Source organism: Ochotona princeps, chromosome X (genome assembly GCF_030435755.1).
Source record: "Ochotona princeps isolate mOchPri1 chromosome X, mOchPri1.hap1, whole genome shotgun sequence".
Classification (NCBI taxonomy): Eukaryota; Metazoa; Chordata; class Mammalia; order Lagomorpha; family Ochotonidae; genus Ochotona; species Ochotona princeps.
Genome location: NC_080865.1, coordinates 78124162 through 78138108, shown reverse-complemented (window position 1 = coordinate 78138108; position 13947 = coordinate 78124162). Strand labels below are relative to the sequence as shown.

Below are 13947 nucleotides of genomic sequence, written 5' to 3'. Positions count from 1 at the left end.
ATGAAATCTGTTCTCTTTATATAAATAAAAACATAAATTTTTCCAATAGTTTTAATACTGGTTAGCAAGAATATTGTAAAATTTCAAATACCACAGAAAAACTGGACTAGGCAATCTTTAAGACAATTTCAAGTTCTAGATTAGATTATAAGTGAGAATAGAAAGAAATCCTATTTTATGGTGACAATTATTTTATCTTGAATATTTTTTCAATAAGTATATGTCTATACACAAAGACTATCCCCAATCAAGGAAATACATCACTATTACTGTATCTAATTATCATTTTAGTTTCCCTAAATGGTTAGGGATAATTAGATAAGGAAACTAAAATGATATAGGGCTAATATTGTCACATAATGGGTTAGGCAGTTGCCTATGTCACTGGCATCCCATATAGGCAATAGTTCATATTCCAGTGCTCCATTTCCAATCCAGCTCCTTGCTAATGGCCTAGAAAGCAATAGAAAATGGCCTAAAGCCTTGGGACCCCGCCACCACATGGGAAATCTAGATGAAGCTCCAAGCTCTTGGCTTTGGCCTGTCTCAGCCCAGCTTTGGCAGTCATCTGAGAAATGAGCCAGTAGTTGGAAGATCTCTTTAGATCTTTCTTTAGATCTCTTTATATCTCTCTCTTTCTCTCTCTCTGTATGTGTGTGTATCTTTGCCTTTCAAATCTTTCAAATAGATAAATAAACTTTAGAACAACAACAATAATAGTAATAAGGTTGTATCCAGATTTTGAATCTAGGTCTCTTCGTTTCCTTGGTTGCTTTCATCAACTAAAATAACTATAGTTTCCTGTTGGTGCATATCAGATATATCATGTAACTTTTCGGACCCTCAGTGAGACACAGAAGAGCAGAGGCTGCCAGTACTGCTAGCTGCACGTGATACAGGCTCCTACCTACTCCTCACAGAGGCCTCAGCACCCTCATTAGCTATATGAAATGGTGAAATATACCATTCAGGAAAACCTGAAAAAGATTTACAGAAAATGGGCCTTGAAGCACCACCCTGACCAGAATCCAAATGGGGAGTAAAGGTCAAACAGATTTCTAAAGCTTAGAAAGTTCTTTCTGATCCTAACAAAGAGGAATTCTAGGACAAAGGAGGACAAGCAATTACGGGAGGGGGTGGTGCCAGTTTTAGTTCTGGCTCCCCCATGGACATCTTTTCTATGTTTTTTGGAGAAGGAGGGGGCAGGATGCAGAGAGAACTGAGAGGCACAATTGGTGCACATCAGCTCTCCTTAACCTTAGAAGACATCCATAGTGGTGCAATGAGGAAACCAGCTCCGCAGAGCAGTGTGATTTGTGACAAATGTGAAAGCCCAGGCAGTAAGAAAGGGGTATGCTGTCCCAACTGCCCACGTACTGGAATGCAAATAAGAATCCGTCAGATAGGACCTGAAATGGCTCAGCAAATTTAATCTGTATGCATGGAATGTCAGGACCACAGAGAACTCATCAGGCCTTAAGAGAGATGTAGAAGCATCAACTGAAACAGTTTGAGACAAGAAAATTCTAAAACGTCATACGGACAAAGGCATGAAAGATAACACTCCATGGTGAAGGGAACCAAGAACGAGGACTGTAGCCAGGAGTGTTAGATCAGAAGGACCATGCTGCTTTTCCTGGACAAGAACTTTTTATGAGTATTGACATACGCTTGGTTGAAGCATTATATGATTCTTCTTTTTCTTTTCTTTTTTTGTTTTTCGTTTGATGATGTTCACATAGTTTATCAGGGTGGGAACATGATGTGGTTTTCAAAAGTCAACTTCCATGCTTGACAACCAAGCCATAATCAACACCTCTCACCCAGGTCAGATTGTCAAGCATGAAGATACCAAGTGCGGGCCAAATGGAAGTATGCTAATTTATCCTAGACCTTCTGAAAAGTGTCACCTAATCACTGAACTTAAGGAGAAATACCTGAGAGTAGCTTTCTCTCTCCTGACAAACTGGCTTTGCTGGAAAAACTTCTCTCTGAGAGAAAGGAATTTGAAAAGATTAATGAAATATATTAGACTAATGCACTTTGAACCAAATCAGAAAAAGCAGCACCATCATAACGGAGAAGCAGATGAGGATGATGAACATCATCCCAGGTTGTCGGCATCAAGAATCTTACTGGGACCAGTGGATAAGTCACTGCTGCCATTTTATCTGAAGCAGTAGATTAATGAGTGCAGTATTATAAACCACAATATGCTCACTACTCGATATTTTTTTTAAAGATTTATTTTTATTACAAAGTCAGATATACAGAAATAAGGAGAGACAGAGAGGAAGATCTTCCATCTGATGATTCACTCCCCAAGTGAGCCGCAACGGGCCAGTGTGCGCCGATCCAATGCGGGGAACCAGGAACCTCTTCCAGGTCTCCCACGCGGGTGAAGTGTCCCAATGGATTGGGCCGTCCTCGACTGCTTTCCCAGGACACAAGCAGGGAGCTGGATGGGAAGTGGAGCTTCCGGATTAGAACCGGCGCCCATATGGGATCCCGGGGCGTTCAAGGCGAGGACTTTAGCCGCTAGGCCACGCCACCGGGCCCTCACTACTCGATATTGCTTTAATATTCAACTATACTAATGCTTTAAAAGTTAAATGAACAGTAAATACAAGAATCAAGATGGCAGAATAGGGTAAAGACACATTTAAACAGACGGAAAACATTTAATCAGGATGAAGCAGAGAGGACATATTTCAGGAAATAGGAAAGGACAGAACAACAGCAGAGGGGTACCTGGAGACTGACAGACACAGGAAAGCAGCAGGCACAGCAGTATGGTGTTGCAGTGACTGATACTCCAGCAACATTCAGCTAACAGTGATCTGAACTCCACCAGCAGCTGGAGTTCCACCAGCAACCAGGTGGAGCTTTCACTGGGAGCTTGGGAGGTGAACCCCAACAAAAAACTGTCCGTCCTGCTGGTCCGTTTGATTTGACCAGGAGCAGAGACAGAGCAGCAGATCCCAGAAGGGTAGTGCGAGAACAGGGTGGATTTCACAGCCCAGTCAGCCCCCTAGAGCTGAATTGGGCGCCATTTTGCATAAGGAGGCAAAGGAAAGGACTATGCATACGCTGAGCTGGGAGTGAACTCATTTCTGTCTCAGTGAACTGCAGCAACGTGGAATTCTACAGGTTCCACCCAAGACAGATCTGGGTAGCCCTCAGACCTGATGGCCAGCAGATCAAGAACTCTAGTAGTGGTATATCAGGCACCACTTTGTACACTGTGGCAATAGCTTTAGCTTTAGGACTGCAGGGAACAACAGTGAACTGTGCATGTGCTGAGCTCGTGAGAACTTGCTGAGGTTCGTGGATTTGCACTGGTCCCGCAGGAAAATAATAGATTAGTAGACTGGATTAAAAACACAAAACCCATCTATTTATTGTCTAGAAGAGACACACTTCACCAACAAAAATCAGCGGAAACTATATTGCATGGATTTTGTTGTTTTCTGTCAGTTTCATCTCTTCAAAACACTTCCTTCTGATTAAATCATTCAATGACTCATAGATCATACAGTAGCATCATTTTCTGCCAGAAGGTTCTTGATTTTCATTTCTTCAGCTACACGTTAGTCATTTAGTAGCATGATTTAACTTCATGGTGTTGTTAATTTCTTTTTTCTCCCTGATGTTGATTTTGTTTGGGGGCTCTTCATTTAAGGGGATGTATAGTAGCTGTGTAATGGAGACTGTCATATCTAGTAACATGTCATTTAACTTCATGGCATTGTAAATTTCTATTTTTCTTTCTATTGTTGATTTTGTATTATGACTTTTCACTTGAGGGGATGTACAGTAGCTGTGCAATGGAGACTAACATCCAGATGTGAGGATACAATGCAGTATGCATTTCTACTTCCAGACAAAGATGGACTCCCAATGAAACTGTTCACTATATCTTGACAATAGGATGCTGGACTCTCTGCCATTGTCCATGCCTGCCAAGATGGGCATATGACTGTGTATGAAGAACTTCATGTTAGTAATGATATAGAGGAACTAGGTGGGGGAGAGGGAATTTGGGAGGGGATAAGGGAAATGCCAAGAACCTATGAAAATGACAATAATAATAATAAAATGTAAAAAAAAGAAAGTCATGATATGCTTCTGTGTCAATTAAAGCTATATGCTGTCAGAAAAGGCAAAAAAAGTTAAATGAACAGTAAATGCAAATATAAAACTCTAAAAAGATGTATGATGTTATCTTGTATTCTCTCTTGTTTTCTACTCTCAAGACTTTGTGGCAGAAATATGGCTAAGTCAACTACTATAGAACTAGATGAATACCTTTTATGGCTGTTTTATACCTTATGTGTATGAATTTGCCATATGTTTATTCAATAATTCTCTTCTAGAGGGAAATTAAAGATATTTCCAATATGCTGTCATTATAAAGAAATAACTGGCATGATTTTCTTACCTACTATTATACTAAAGCTTTTGTATCTATTTACTGTATTATCAGAAGTTCCACGAGTCAAATTATTTTTTTATAAAATCGTTTTACTAAAAGGTTTTTAAAAATAGCACTTGCACCAGCAATGCATGAAAACCATTTCTGCAGATCTCTGCCAGCAGTAAACGTTAACTCAGTTTTAATATTTTCCAAACTGTAAGCTCAAAAGTATTATTATTATTTTGCATTTCTTGGATAACTAAAGTAGTTTAGCATCTTTGCACTGATTTATGGACCATTTGGATTTCCTGTTCCATTATTTGCTTATCCATGTCCTTTTCTGTTTTATGAATTGTGCTTTATAGTTTTTATCACTTGAAGTACTTACATTAAATCAGTCATTAGTCATTTTTATTGGTAACATCTTTTCCAAAGCAATGATTTTACAATTTTTTCAATTCAAATATTCCTACCTACTTCTGGATCTTTTTGTGAAAAAAAAAAATGAGACAACTTAACAAACACATCTACTCACCATCCCCAATTCTATCCAAAGATTTCAAACATTGCCCTAGTTATTCACATGTGTACATGAACACACACACACACAGAGACAGATTTTTGATGTTTGCCCTCCCTGAATGCAAAAGAAAGACCCCGAAAAGAACCTTGAGCAGAAGCCCAGACAAAAGAGAGACGTTGGAAAGGAACACTGAAGCCTCAAGCCCAGAAGCAGACGCCTCGAGCCTCAGCACACAGGACACAGAAGCCAGAAGACAGCGCAGCAGACCAGAACAGCGACGGGAATTCAGCCACTCACAGGAAAGGCCTGACTCCAAACGCTCCGGTTGTCTCCCCTGTTCCTTTCTTTGTGATACATGAAAGCAGGTGGTAAAAATACTGCCCAGGCAATTTTCTTTCAGCAAACTTGTTTCCGCTGAATGTTATAAGGCTCTTAATTATTGAATCTTGGGTTCCATGCAATATGCCCCTATAGTCAACAAAGAAATGTCTCCAACTTGGACATATTTCTTCTTCTTCCTTTCTTCTGTGGCCTTATGCTGCATCCATTTATTTTACATGCCATGATCACCATACAAACTCACTCACTCAGAAAATCCATCATTTTTTCCCAATCTACAACTTGGAATTTAACTCCCCCCAAACAGGAAATAACCCATATGTTATTCAACAATACAATGAATAACTGAATTATGATACAGTAAAACAATGAAAATCTTGCAAGTGAACTACAGCTACATATTTTTTAAATGAATCAAAGTGATGAAACTATGACTAAAATAAGTCAGATACAAAAACATGGATAAAATTAATACTCAACTCAAATGCTAAAAATTTTGCAAAGTACGAGGAAGAAAGGAAGATGGTAAAGAGAGAGGGAGGAAAGGGGAAAAAAGAAATTCCATTTTCAGATATAGAAATAATACTGAAATATGTTCTAATAGATCATGAAAGTAATGTTCTAAAAAAATTAGGAGCAGGCATTTAACGGAGCAGTTAGGATGCTACTTGAAACACCCATATCCCATATCTGAGTGCCTGGTTCGAGTACTGGCTTCACTTCCATTTCCAGCTTGCTGTTAATGGGAGGCAATACATGATAGCTCAAGTGGTTGGGTCCCTGCCACCAACATGGGAGACCTGGATTAAGTACTAGGCTCCAGGCTGTGGCCTGACTCAGCCCAAGTAATTGCGAACATTTGGTAGGTAAACCATCAGATCCCTCTCTCAAATAAAATGAAAATAATTTTTTTCAAGACAAAAAAAATGATTTGATGCAAGCTAAAATAATGGCAAACGTCTTGAGAAACAAAACTACAGTCTGGGAGCCTATGAAGAGAGTCTAGGGGAAGAGGCTGCCATTTGCAAGGCAGAGAAAGCTATGAGAAATCAGAGAAAATGAGATTTAGAGACAGACTTCCAGTAGCCATGGCTGATCCAATTTAACGGAGGGTATTTATCAGCTTTTCATCATCACAGTGAAATACCTGATAATTTCACTGTTATGAAAAGATTTATATTGGCACACAGCTTTGGAGTTTCCAAGATTGGGCAGGCCCACCAGTTGGCTGTCTGGTGCAGCTGGAGAGTGGTACTAATGGAGCAGGCATGGAGGAATAATCAAACAGCCAGCCAACAGAGACCAATGGCTTGATTTAACCCTTTTAAAAATTTTTGTTTTATCTTTAATATTCTTTACATAGTTGAAAGGGATGCATGCCCATGGGGGTCTCCAATGAGGGTGAGGAAGCTCAGATATGGAGGAAGTATCGTGGAACACATGTTTCAGTCTTTTTTTTTTTTCTGTCCTGTGCCTGCAGTGGAAGAGAGGGAGGAAATCGCTCCTTGCTGTCAAACTACATCAGCACCTGAGGATGGGGCACGGTCCTTTGGTGACACCCTAGAAACCCCCACGTGGACAAGTGTTCCCAGAGTGTTACTTGAGTGGTTTTGATAGCCCTGAGAAGTTGCGGTTTCATCACTCAGGGTTGAGAAAATCTTTCCAAGGTCAACTGGTTGACAGAGTCCACCTTAATGTATCCATAGACCCAGGAATATGCTGCTAGCTTGGCCAGGAAAATTGTCCAACCTGTTTTGCTTTCCATCCTCTGATGAGGCACTTGATGTCCCCTGCCGGCCTACATTAGCTGGCTTCCATGTCCCCCATGTGCATCTAGGCATGCTGTTCACGGCACAGGCATCAGCAACTGAAGAGGTCCAGTCCCAATACTTGCATTCTAAAGTTGGATCACAAATCCTGTGACTTTCCAGGGTGGCCAGGGTCTGAGTCCAGCAGTCTAGTTTGGAAATCCCCCAAGAAACTTGGCCTGGGGTGACTTCAAACTGGACTCCTATGTGTACCAGCCAGTGTAGAGTCAGATGTGGTCTGGCACCTGTACCAGCCAATATACATACCATTGGATACAGCTGCCTGGTCAGTTCTGCCTTGAGTTTTTATAACCAGCTCCCTCAGAAGGATTACCAATATTAGGTAATCCCCTAAGCCTAGCTCCTAAACACCATACTGAATTAAGTTTCCACTCGGCTAGTACTATTATCTCTTTCTTTGGGGGTTAAATGCCTTCATGAGTTTGGCAGTCAAATCATGTTCAAATAATGGTAGGTAGCAAGAGAAGAAAAGCAATGATATAGCCAGTAAGACTGGCCCACATGAATAAAAGCACCAACAACACTTGCTGGCGAGGTTGCGGGGATAAGGGAACCCTACTCCACTGCTGGTGGGGCTGCAGACTGGTACAGCCTCTATGGAAATCAGTATGGAGAACATTCAAACAACTCAAATTCAACATACCATATGATCCAGCAATAGCACTCCTAGGAATATATCCAGAACACTTGTTTTATGAGAAACCAACATGCACTCCTATGTTCATAGCAGCACAATCAGTAATTGCAAAAACATGGAAGCAGCCAAAATGCCCATCAACAGAGGATTGGATAAGAAAGCTATGGTTCATCTACTCCATGGAATACTACTCAGCTATTAAAAAAAACAAAATGCAGTTCTTTGTGGCCAAATGGGCCAAACTGGAAACCATAATGCTAAGGGAAATGAGCCAATCCCAAAAGGTTAAATACCACATGTTCGCCTTAATTTAAGATGATATGATGTTATGTATAACATGTTATGTTACGTATGTTATATGTTGTGTATAAACTAAAATTGAAATGTCAGTGAGGTGGTCACAAAAGGTGGTTAAGAACTAGCATTTATTTTTAAGATATTGGCTACTCATTACTATGTCAATTAATTCCATAATGATGTAAATTTTTACTGATGGTATGTTGGAGCTTTCAATTGACTGGGATGATACTCTGCTGGCTCTGTCTTCAGACCAGAGAGGGTATACCTAAGAAGCCATTGAACTTGACTGGACAATAAGATGCTGGACTCTATGTTTGGTATATGCTTGCAATGAGGGAATCTCAACTGAACTTGAACTGTGGTTATGCAACAAGGTGGAGGAATCCACCATGGTGGGAGGGTTTGGGGAGGGGTGGGGAGAATCCTAGTACCTATGAAACTGTGACACATAATACAATATAATTAATGAATAAAAAAAGAAAAGCAATGATATATAAGTATTTATCACTTATATAACTATTTTTCCGTGCATTTTTAATGAGCATAAAATATCTAGGTTTATGGGGTATGGTATTATAATCTGATACACATATATAATATGTAATGATCAAATTAGGGTAACTAATAGTTTCTTTTTATCACATATCATTTGCAGTATGTGTTGGGAATCTTCAAACTCTTCTCCTCCAGTTATTTTGTGGTTTTTATTAATTTGAAAGAGAGGAAAGAGAGAGAAATTCTCTTCATCTGCTGGTATACTTCACGACTTCAACATTTGAGGCTTGGCAAGGCAGAAACCATGAGCCAGGAACTCATTGTAAGCTTCCTGCATAAATAATAGCAATCCAAGTACTTGAATCATCACCTTCTCCCAGGGTGCACATTAGCAACAAACTGGATCAGGAGTGAAGACAGAACTTGAACCCTGACACTTGGACATGGGATGTAGGCTTCTTAAATGGAATCCTAACTGCTGCACAAAATGCCCAGCCTTGACTCTAATTATCCTAATGTGCTATAGAACATTAGCACTAATGCCCTCTCTTATCTAACAGTATTTTGGTCCCCATAGTCCAACTTCTATCCCTCCTTCTCCTGTGCCCTCCCAGCCTCTACAAATCTGTTTTCTCCCACCTTTTTCTGTGAACAACCTTTTTAGCTTCTACAATATGACCAATGTATTTTTTTAGATAAAAATTTTTATCTCTTTAATGTATTTCTTTTAATTTGGGAGCTTACATGAAATGTCTGTGCATTTTATGGTATGTAGCGTGATACTTCAAGAGACACACACTGCATAGACCAATCATACCAAGCAATTGGCCAATTGCCTCATACAATGCATTTTAATGTCTGATATGCTCCTCTTCTGCTTTGATAATGAGAGAGAGATTAGGAAACAGGAGAGCAAAGATATAGAGTGAGTAGGAGTGTGAGGGATAGAAACACCACAGGCTTACAAAGTGAATCATTCATGAAGACATTCCACATGTGCTATCAGTTAGAGAAAGCCTGGAACACAACACCCAAATGAAATAATTCAGGCAATTAGTGTGTATCCAAACCATCCATTAGGGCAAGAATCCTGGGAGTCGTGGTAGTTGCAGCAGTTGCTAAACTCTTGCTGTTACCCACAGTGGTCTGAGGGGGAAAGCATTTGCAAAGCAGCATTTATGGAACATTTCCTTTATCGTGGGGCTTCTGCTGAGACACCTCACTTCATTCGCTCAACAGTTTCAGAGACCCAACAAGTAGTAGATGGCACAGACACAACTTGCACCCACACTCTCTGCTCTTACAGCCCATGCTCCTGCCACCAAGCCAGCGTCTCTTGCCTTTAATGTGAACATTCCAACCACCTGGGGAGGTGGAGGAACTCACCACTGCCCAGGCCCTGCCCAGAGATTCTGATCCCGGCTTCTAGCTGCGGGCAGATGGGAGTGGGGGAGGAGAGTTGGACATAAATATCTTTTTAATTACATTCACAGAAAAATTCACCAGATACACAATTGTGTGAATCTATGCCTCATTCTTCCTTATGACATCCAGTATTTTAATTGTATGGACATACTATGATCAGTTTAACCATTCACCAGTCAGTACACATTTGGGTAGTTTCCAGTTTAAAGCAAATATGAACAAAGATACTAAGAACATTTCTTATATATGCCTTTTTGAAGGGTGGAGGCCCTTATTTTTTATCTTTAAATCATGCAATTTCAAGGAGAGCAACAGCTCCCTCAAGGGGATGAAAAGCAGCCTCTTAACAAAGCACAAAAATCAGATCTTAGATATTCCAGATCTGTGGCCCTCCAAACATCAGGGTGCAAAAGGCCATAATACATAAATAGTATAACCAAATACACAATTTATCTATAATATTAAATTTTCATGGATGGGTAGCCATAGTAAAGAAAATTATGTCTAAAAAGGCTCCAGATACTAGGGACCAATGAGGGGTGCAGGTGTAGGATAATAAAGTAAGACTGCTGGATAAACACTGTTTTGCACCTAGAAGTGACAGTACAGCATGGGGTAAGTTCAACTTTAACGCAATGCTACCCAAGAATTTTCCAGAGTGGTTCTATTTTTTAAAGTACTAGAGGTGATCGCCATGCATGTGCAGGATTGAGAACCACAGAGCTCCGCAATGCTGCTCATAGTAGGAAGAAAAAGCAGTATCGCCAGCGCTGAATTCCTAAGGCCCTGCCTCCTGCCTCCTGCCTTCCTTGGTCACCACCACCGCCCTCAACCTGCAACCTCTCTTTCAGGCTTTGGAATGAATTCTGTCAGGAAGCACACATTTTTATGGTGCTACAAGTTAAGCCATCCCCTGTAATGCCAGCATCCCATTGGAGTGCTAGCTCCAGTCCTGGTCAGCTCCCTACTATTGCACCTGGGAAGATAGCAGATGGCCCAAGTGGCTGGGTCCCTGTCACCCACTTAGGAGACCTGGATGGAATTCCAGGCTCTTGGTTTCTGCCTGGCCCAGCCCTGCCATTGCAGACTGCAGCCATCCGGGAAAAAAAAAAAAAAAAAAAACCCAGATGGAAGATCTCTCTCTCTCTCTCTCTCTCTCTCTCTCTCTTTCTCCTCTTTCCCTACTTCCTTTCCTACCCTCCTCCCTCTCCCTTTTCATCCTTCTCCCACTCCCTGTGTTTCTGTCTCCCATCTCTCTCTGTCTCTAATGTTGTTTCAAATAATTATAATCTTTTTCTCTTAAAAAAGCGACCAAACGCAGGGGATGGAAGAAGTCCAAACACTACCGTGCAGAAGCCAACGTCATCGGAAAGACAACCAGAAGCCCTGAGCGGTTCGCAGAAACAGAAGAACGATAAACGTCCTTCGGGACCAGGGAGGAGAGCTTTCTCTGGTCCGAGCCTGGCTCCACCTCTGGACCCCCACCCTCTCTCGCAATGACCATCGGGATCGCTCCGAAAACCCCTCATAGCAAACAATCATACAAACTAAAAAAACCTAAAATAAATAGACAAACAACAAAAAGTAGAGCCTGGAATCTGACAGGAAAGAGCTGGCGTGGATTGGCTCATGCCTCGCTGGGTGGGACACAAAGATTAGTCACTCCTCACCATGGTGTTGGGGATTTTCCTGCACACCCCCCCCCAAAAAAAAAACAAACAAAAAAATGTTCAGCACCTTAATTGTCGGCAAATGTCTTGTTAGATTACAAGTCAGTCTAGATTACCCTAAAATCTGCCAAGATCAGCAAAATTATACTTCAACACAACAAATGGCTAAATACTAAAATGAAATAGACACGAGACAGCTGAATGGTACCTTATAGCCATTTTAAGGTATATAGCAGTCGGTTCTGTATATAAAACGAAAACTGAAATGTCGATGGGCTAATCATAGGTTGTGGTTAAGAACTTGCTTTCTTTTTTTTTTTTTTTTTTTTTTTTTTGGTAACACACTGGTTACTCACAACCATGTCAATTCCATAATGTTGCAAATTGCTGTTGATGTTATGTCGGGACTCTTGGTTGAATGGGATGATATTCTGCCAGCTCTAACAACGGACCAGAAATGGTCTCCCCAAGAGACTGTTCAACCCATCTGGACAATAAATAGCTGGACTTTATACTTGGTATACGTTTGCAAGGAAAGAATCTTGATTGAATTTGAACTGTAATACTGCATCAAGGTGGAGGAATCCACCGGGGGGAGGGGCGTGGGGGGGGATTCCCAGAGCCTATGAAACTGTAACATAATGCAAAATAATTAATAAAAAAAAAAAGCGACCAAAAAAGTTTTAGGTGATTTCATCAATAAACCACTATCAGGGGAGCCCAGCTATAAGTTCTTTGATTCTATGCCTCATTGATTAGCAGTTGCCCCAAGGCTCTTACTGTTTTTCTCTGCCTACCCTTTGGGACACAGATTGATAAAGCTTCCCACACCCTTAGTCAGCCTGACAACACTTGTTATAGCTTAGCCAAGGAGGTGAGCATTTTCCTAAAACGACGGTTTTCATCAATGCAAAATTTTTATTTTATTTATTTAAGAGGTAAAGACACAGAGATGTCTCTCATCCATTGGTTCACTCTCAAATACACAACAGCTGTGCTGGGCCAGACTAAAGTCAGAAGTCCAAACTCAACACAGGTCCTCCTTCCCCTCCACCTCCCAAGGTAGCAGGGAGTCAAGTACTTGAGCCACCATCTGCTGCTTCACAGGATGTGCGTTCACGGGAAGCTGCAATCAGAGGAGAGGCACTCTGAAATGGAGTGTTTGTAACGGAATATGTTGACGTGATTTTTTTTAATCTTGAGCTACACAAAAAGTAATCAAACCAGTTAAGGATAGTTGCTTTGGGGAGTGGGGGGGTGCAGGACGGTTCAATTTGTTAATCCTCTACCTGCAAGTGTTGGCATTCCATGTGGGTGCTGGTTCATGTCCTGGCTGCTCCACTTCCCATCGAGTTCCCTGCTTGTGTCCTGAGAAAGCAGTGCAAGATGGTCCAAAGCCTTGGATTCCTGCACCCACATGGGAGACCTGGAAGGAGCTCCTGGCTTCTAGCTTCAGATTGCCTCAGCTCTAGCCATTGTAGACTTTTGGGGAGTGAACCAATCAATGAAAGATCTTTCTCTCTGTCTCTCCTTCTCTAAGTAAATCTGCCTTTCCAATAAAAATTAATAAGTTTCATTTTATTTCCAACAAAAATAATTTTTATTTTATTGTTAATGTCATTTAAATAATTGAGAGGGATGCATGCCCATGGGGGTCTCCAATGAGGGTGAGGAAGCTCAGGTATGGAGGAAGTATCGTGGAACACATGTTTCAATCTTTCTTTTTTTTTTTTGTCCTGTGCCTGCAGTGGAAGAGAGGGAAGAAATCACTCCTTGCTGTCAAACTACATCATCACCTGAGGATGGGGCACGGTCCTTTGGTGACACCCTAGAAACCCCCACGTGGACAAGTGTTCCCAGAGTGTTACTTGAGTGGTTTTGATAGCCCTGAGAAGTTGCGGTTTCATCACTCAGGGTTGAGAAAATCTTTCCAAGGTCAATTGGTTGACAGAGTCCACCTTAATGTATCCATAGACCCAGGAATATGCTGCTAGCTTGGCCAGGAAAATTGTCCAACCTGTTTTGCTTTCCATCCTCTGATGAGGCACTTGATGTCCCCTGCCGGCCTACATTAGCTGGCTTCCATGTCCCCCATGTGCATCTAGGCATGCTGTTCACGGCACAGGCATCAGCAACTGAAGAGGTCCAGTCCCAATACTTGCATTCTAAAGTTGGATCACAAATCCTGTGACTTTCCAGGGTGGCCAGGGTCTGAGTCCAGCAGTCTAGTTTGGAAATCCCCCAAGAAACTTGGCCTGGGGTGACTTCAAACTGGACTCCTATGTGTACCAGCCAGTGCAGAGTCAGATGTG

General features: G+C 41.4%; 1 pseudogene; it reads left to right on the top strand.

The window, feature by feature from the left end:
• Positions 1-950: 950 nt before the first annotated feature.
• Positions 951-2183, top strand: LOC101532299 (dnaJ homolog subfamily A member 1-like; annotated as a pseudogene).
• Positions 2184-13947: the final 11764 nt, after the last annotated feature.